Source organism: Ochlerotatus camptorhynchus, unplaced genomic scaffold, assembly GCF_037179485.1.
Source record: "Ochlerotatus camptorhynchus isolate MF236.1 unplaced genomic scaffold, CSIRO-AGI_Acam_v1.1 ptg000574l, whole genome shotgun sequence".
Classification (NCBI taxonomy): domain Eukaryota; kingdom Metazoa; phylum Arthropoda; class Insecta; order Diptera; family Culicidae; genus Ochlerotatus; species Ochlerotatus camptorhynchus.
In genome coordinates, this window is record NW_027041055.1 from 896,324 (window position 1) to 903,051 (window position 6,728).

At 34.7% G+C, this 6,728-nt stretch overlaps 1 non-coding gene across 1 annotated transcript; it reads right to left on the reverse strand.

Moving 5' to 3' along the window:
* Positions 1-2,210: 2,210 nt before the first annotated feature.
* LOC135713645 (U5 spliceosomal RNA) lies at positions 2,211-2,338 on the reverse strand. The gene has a single exon (XR_010518756.1). It is a non-coding gene; the product is annotated as a U5 spliceosomal RNA (small nuclear RNA).
* Positions 2,339-6,728: the final 4,390 nt, after the last annotated feature.

Consider the following 6,728-nt stretch of genomic DNA (forward strand, 5'->3'; position numbering starts at 1 on the left):
AGAAATCAATTACTGTTGAAAATCGATTATTGTTATTGACAAAAAAGAAACAACCTTCTCGATCTGGTACAACTTTGGTTGTGTCGTAGTGATTAAGATTGAATGAAACTCTTACACTAATATGTGAATAATGCCATTGCAAGGTCTCTGGTAGAATACCATTATTTAAAAAAAAAATCAGTATTGCCTAGAGTATTGCTGAAACGCCCACCAAACGAAATCTTTTCATGTAAGGCTAATTACAAAAGATCCAATAGGGGTTCATTTTTCCGTTTATTTACTGGGCTTAAAAATTAAGTTTTTGAATGTAATTTACACTAAAACATGAAAAACATTAAAAAAAAATGTTCTAAGCTTTTGCTTGGTAGGTGGTTCAGCGTTATTGATTTTTTTTTATATATACAGGGTGCGTGACGAATTTTTGCAGTAAATGGCATATTTGAGAAAAAAAACACCAGTTAGTTATTCTAGCAATGAGTTTTGTGCGATTTATTTTCTTTCGCAACATATGGAAGTTGTAAGTAAATTTATTAAAAAAAAATTGCCTTCCCTTTCGACGACTGTAGTTAGACGCTTCCGGAAACTGCAGTATGCACGTTTTAAAATGTTTCGATCCATAGATGTCATCACTGGCTTGATTTTATCTTTTAGCGACTTAAGTGTGGTGTTGGGGGTGCTATTGATATCCCGTTGGACGACGCCCTATACAAAATAATCCAACGGATTGATATCGGGACTGCTTGGGGGCTAAATTTCTTCCTCCCAAATTTACGAAATATTTTCCGTAAGCCATTTCTGTGCTTTATTAGCAGTATGAGCAGGGCTCCGTCTTATCACTTTCCCAAGCCTTTTTTAATATTATGCACTGTTCTTTCAGACACATTTACCGACCGAATTATTACTATCATGCATACTCCGGCGCGCAACAAAGCGACAACGGCTGACAGATTGCTCTCTTGTTTCGACATCTTTACGTTTACTCAACATTGTTTGTTTAAATCTTACACCTAACAGTATAAGCTATCCAGTGCTGCCAAATATATCTAAATCATGATGCACAAGCATGAGAAATTACTATTTGAAATTTACTGCAAAAATTCGTCACGCACCCTGTATAAGGACGATAAGGACACAGACACCGTGCACTGGCAATAAAAAGGCAAAATTGTTTCAAAGTTCATTAATCCCTTGCTGAAGACAAAATACCAAATTATTCGTTCTTACAGGAAACATTCTCAGTAATCGAATAGAATTGGTTAATCTTGTGCATGATAGTGCAGGATTGAGTATTAGAGGATTTTCCTAAAAAAACCCATTTTGTATAAGAAATCGAAGTAGGCCACGCTGTAAAAAATGACGTGTTTTTGTTTTGCTGCGTCGTTTTCGCTCTTGCAAAAATTCAAATAATTACAATTTGATAAATATACAGCACAGAAGTGGAATTAAAAAGTGTTTCAAGTGATAGTTATCAAATCCTACGTGTCCCTAAGTAGTGTTTATCGCAATAATCAGTTATATGAGTTGAATGTAGAATCAAATCTTTCTATTGCGTAGTATGAGCTGCCGTTTGTTCTAACTAACGCTTTTGACCGCTCAGTTAAGTGTATTTACTATTCATTCTATTATTTATGTTTACCCATATAAATTGCAACTACATTGTTATTACTAAATTCGTGCCAGTATCAAAGAAGTTTTTTTTTTTTGATTCTATAAATGTGAATATACTTCAGATATCCATTTGTTATATGAATTTGTTCACGCGAGGCTTATTTTATATGAATATTACCTCAAAATGTACGTGTGTGAACAGGTATTCTTGAAATGGGTCATTGGATTTAATCACCTTGTCCTGGAGATGACTAAAAATGTTTGCATCTATCGGTAAAAACAGTTTTATCGACAAATGGGCCATAGAAATTTGCCAGAAGGTATGCGGGGATTTCTATTCTAAAATACATAAATATGTGACGGTCTTCGGTGACAGTTTCGTATGACAGAGACTGTTAAATGACATTTTAGTTTTGTCCTGTACTTTGATAACTTGTTTGGCAAGTATCGGAAGCAAAGACAGTCGATTAGCATAGAAAATGCATCGACTTCAGTGACCGCTTACAGCACTGTGATCCAACATAGCCGTTACGTAATTTCAGCATAATGCCTGCTGGATCCTATCCAACTATATACTCCCGTTTATCCAAGGTTAGGAGCCTATCACCCGTATAAGGAGCGATAGGCCAAGTCAAAAATTTATTTTAGACTCATTAGAGTGTCCCTCTCCACGGAAATCTTTAGTAAAAGGCGAAAGATTTATTCGACAATTGAAGAGAGACCAGAGTGACGAGAAACGGCCTCGCCGGGCGACTTGCCTCTGGGCCGGTATGTTTCGCTATCGATGGGTGGTGGTAGCATCGCTATGCTACGAACGTTGGGTAGAAAAAACATAACCACAGCGGCGATACTCTGGATGGCACTTGAGCAGAATCTCACAAACACCAATGCAGTGTGTACATACGTAGGATTTTGACAGTTCTCTCAGCAATACATATGCAATATTTATACAAATCATATGTAGCTGGAGAAGACTCGCACTGCTATGCCGTTGTAGTGTAAGGCAAAACTACCTGTCAACAGCTCACTGTGATCAGTTCTACGGGTTTATCGATAGATCGACGGATTTTTAGATTTACTACGGATGTATGGACCGACGATAGCATTCTACGGATTTTCCAGATTTTTCGGTTGGTCTCGAAAAATTTCTATTTAAAAAAATATATACGTTTTGAATTACTGTTTAAGGAAAATGGTCATCAAATTTAGCAATAATTAACGCAGTGGAAACCAATTTACCTACGGATCATACTCTCCATGAAAAGTTCACAACACTGAACAGATGCCGAGTGCCGATGCCGCCATATCATATGTAGTAGAGGGAACTAACGAACGTGTATGGGTACGCTCTCGTTTTCGTGACCAAAGCAGTGGATATGAAAACACGTGCTTCTCTCTCATGCAGTCACCACACACACAATGGAAATTTGCGCGCCAAACGTTTACAAACGTATTCGACGACTATTGACAAATCCAAATTTGAACCGGCGACCACCATGCTGCAGTTGAAGTGGTGATGGATTTGAAATCATTTGTCAAACCACATATATTTTAAAGTTTGTGACCGAAAAAAACATTTTTATTCGTGTTATGTAACCCGTTTTTTGACTAATTGATAGCAGATATGAACAAAAAATTAGTTCTGGTCAGAATGGTACACAGCAAAAAAATAATTTTAACATCACATCAAAGTGGATGCACTTCCATCGCGTCGAAAATATGTTGTAATATTACTTGCCACAAAGGACAAAATTATCATTAATACAGTGCATGAACTGACATTACACTGCTTTTACTGCATTTGTTTATTGGCCATAAAAATTGCATGAGATTTTCGACATGATTGAAGTGCATCCTCTTGGATGTAATATTAAAATTTATTTTTTGCTGTGTACGTAAAATGCAATCGTTCAAAAACATTGTCACATAAATTTCACTGAAAAAAAACACGTAACCTTCAGATATTATAAATTATCTGAAAAGTACATGACTTTAATAAAATTCATTACAAATCATATTAAAAGCAACGTGATAAGCTTTGGAACTAAGATGAAATATGTATTAATTTCAAGTGAATTTCATGTAAGATAATTTCACTTAGATTCTACATGAATTTATAGTTAGAAAATTTCTGAGTGGTGATGGCACAAGCAAAACCTAACATGGCGTTCGAACGGTGCATCGTTGACGAGTTGTTGCTGGATTCACAAATACCATTGAATTTGTTGAATTTTCTGATAAGTATGATGTTTTATTTTTGTCATGATACACCATTTATTTATGGTATGTTTTTAAACGAGGAATCGACGAACGAGGAATGATCTTTTAAAATGAAAATGCAATGCATACAATTTTCGTTGTTTGTGTGTACTACCTATTAGAGTTGTATGCGGATTTAAATTTACGTGAAAAACTAGATGGAAAAAATCTATGTATGTTTTCATTTAACATCTAAGTCAAAAATTATCAGTATTGTTTGGTGTATTTATGAGCTACCATATTTAAATATCTTCAAAATAAAAAAAATATGTTGTTCCCAACAAAACATTAACAATTAGCAAAAAACATCCCGACTTCGGTAATTCATTTACCGTTCATTTACCTTTGAGAATTCTCAACAGCTGAACGGTCGGTAATGTTTTCGGTAATCGAGAACATTACCGAAAAATCTGTAAACTAAAAAAAAAGCTGCTAAATTTACCAAACAATCGGTAACGTTTACCAATGTGCATTGCTTGATAAGTAATCGCCTTTACCAACTCCCAACTAACAATCTTCACAATGTAAACGCTTTACTCATTTCATTTATACAGTATCAAGCTGTATTCAAACGTTATACGATATGAGGAAACCTTTACTCAACCTCTATACAAGCAAATCTGGCGAACTTAGTCAGCTACTTATGGCTGTTGGAACGGTCGGGAGAAGCTCTTATTGCATATCTATTAACGCATCTATACAGCTGTTATCCTACTGTTTAGTTGTGTGTGTGAACTTGAAAGGCGCTTATTCAACCTTTTACCGGTTATCCAATAATCACTACACAGCTTTCTCTTGAAGCCGGATTAAATACTGTTTACGCTTTTTTATGAAGGAATTTATTGAGTTTATTTTGCTGTGAATCAAATTAATCGAAATTAGTTACAAATCATCACCAAATTATTTACCCTGCACCTGGAATCGAACTCGAGACGACCTCATTGGCAAACCTTGACACTACCAACTGTGCTACGCCAACAATTTGAACTTATGTAAACAAATCAACATTCCCTTCTACAACAAAATCGCTGAGTAGAGGCTTTATAATAGTACACATGAACCACTTTTCTCGACTAGTTATAAAAGAACAGAGTAAAAGCTGTAAAACTGCACACGTCTAAAAATAAACCTAGTTGACTGAGAAAATGCTTCCGAAGTTGCTCTAACACAGTTTATAAGCTGAGTACAGGTTGTTCAGTTGTTGAAAAAGCACTTTTGATGTTTATGTTATTCAGCAAGAGTGGTTGGTTGTGTAGAAGCCATCAAATGAGTAATATATTCACTTTGTTAGCTTTGTTTTGCAGCTACAAGTTGAAAGTTGGGTAGTGTGTGTATTGAAGTGACATTAGCGTTTATTGGCTGATGTTATTCAGTGCGACTGACAAATTGAATAATGGTTGTGAGAAAGTTGAGTAAACGCTCTCCAAAACTATTTTGCTAGCTTTTGCTTGTAGCTGTATCTGCAGCTTCTTTTCAGCTACTTTACAGCACAACGCTGGGAAAATTGGCTTAAAAAGCTGAAAATGTTAGTTGAGCTGTAATTTTATAGAAGAAAATTACCGAAAAATCTGTATTTTTTTTTTTAATTTAACCAACTCAACTGTAATTTGCTTTGAAGGAATTTTCTAGGTTTTAATTAACAATAAAATAAAATTCATTTTTCCTCAGTCATTATTTTATTTTATCACTGACATGTTGTAAGTAAATCATAGAGCTAAAAGCTTACACGGCCAATCATACCAACTCAGCGACTGAGATTAATTGACTCAGAAAATTTTCTTTCCATACTAAATTTACTCAGATTTGGAATAAGCTGCAGTTACTTATAGCTTTATTTTACTTGTATAATTTGCCTGAATAATATTCTTAAACAGTGCATTATAAGCGTTGCATAGCTTCTTTATTCATTATCGCACTAGAAACTGAAAAATAACCTATATTCAAGTGATCATGAATTGGGCTGCTTATTTCGCTTTTCACCCTCGTTTTTTGAGAGGACATTTTTCCGGAAGTATTCATACTATTTCTTTCTATTCTTGATATATGGATTAGATAGATAAAAAGTATAAGAAAAGTGGAGCTTATCACCGAGAATTGGGAAAGACTCGTGAAAAATATGAAAAGACCCTAAAACATTTGTATTCACAAACTCACTCGGAAGTATGCAGAAGGAGCAATCTAGTTTTTATTCAATGCAACAAAATTTCGAGTCACGTAAGCCAACTCAATTAAATTTAGAAATAAATTCAAAACATAGCTTCCTCTATCAAATTTCAGACGAAACAGACGTGAAACTAATCGTTTACCTCTCGGTGAACCATTTAACGGGTGGCCTCTAGATTCACATGGGTCTCATATTGCTTATAATGTATAATGTTGGCAAACATAAAACCCGTTTATTTGTATGCCAAAAGTACAAAATAATTCTACTGAACTTCTTCAACAATCTCCACATCGCACAGTGGTTGAAATCGGCATTTTCGTGCGCTTAATTAATAGCTCCTATATCATGAAATTATGAAATTAAGACATATGGTGTCTTCAGAGAAGTGTTTCAATATTTTACTGCGCTTCTTTTGATGTTTTTAGTTACAAGATTAATCCCCCTAAAAGTGAGATAGAAAATTTATTTTTTCAACTATTCAAGATACAGTGTTGGAGTCTTCGACAAAATAGTAGAAATTTTTTTTTAAAGAACTATGCTGAAGATACTTAATTAATATATTTTTTACTTTTCAAGATATGTGACGTATATTGCCGACGGTCCCTCAAAAATGGTTTTCTCATCATAACTTTTTGGTCTACATTTTTACGGCTTTGCCATTTCCTAGCAAGTTGTAGATAATAACAAAATACACAAT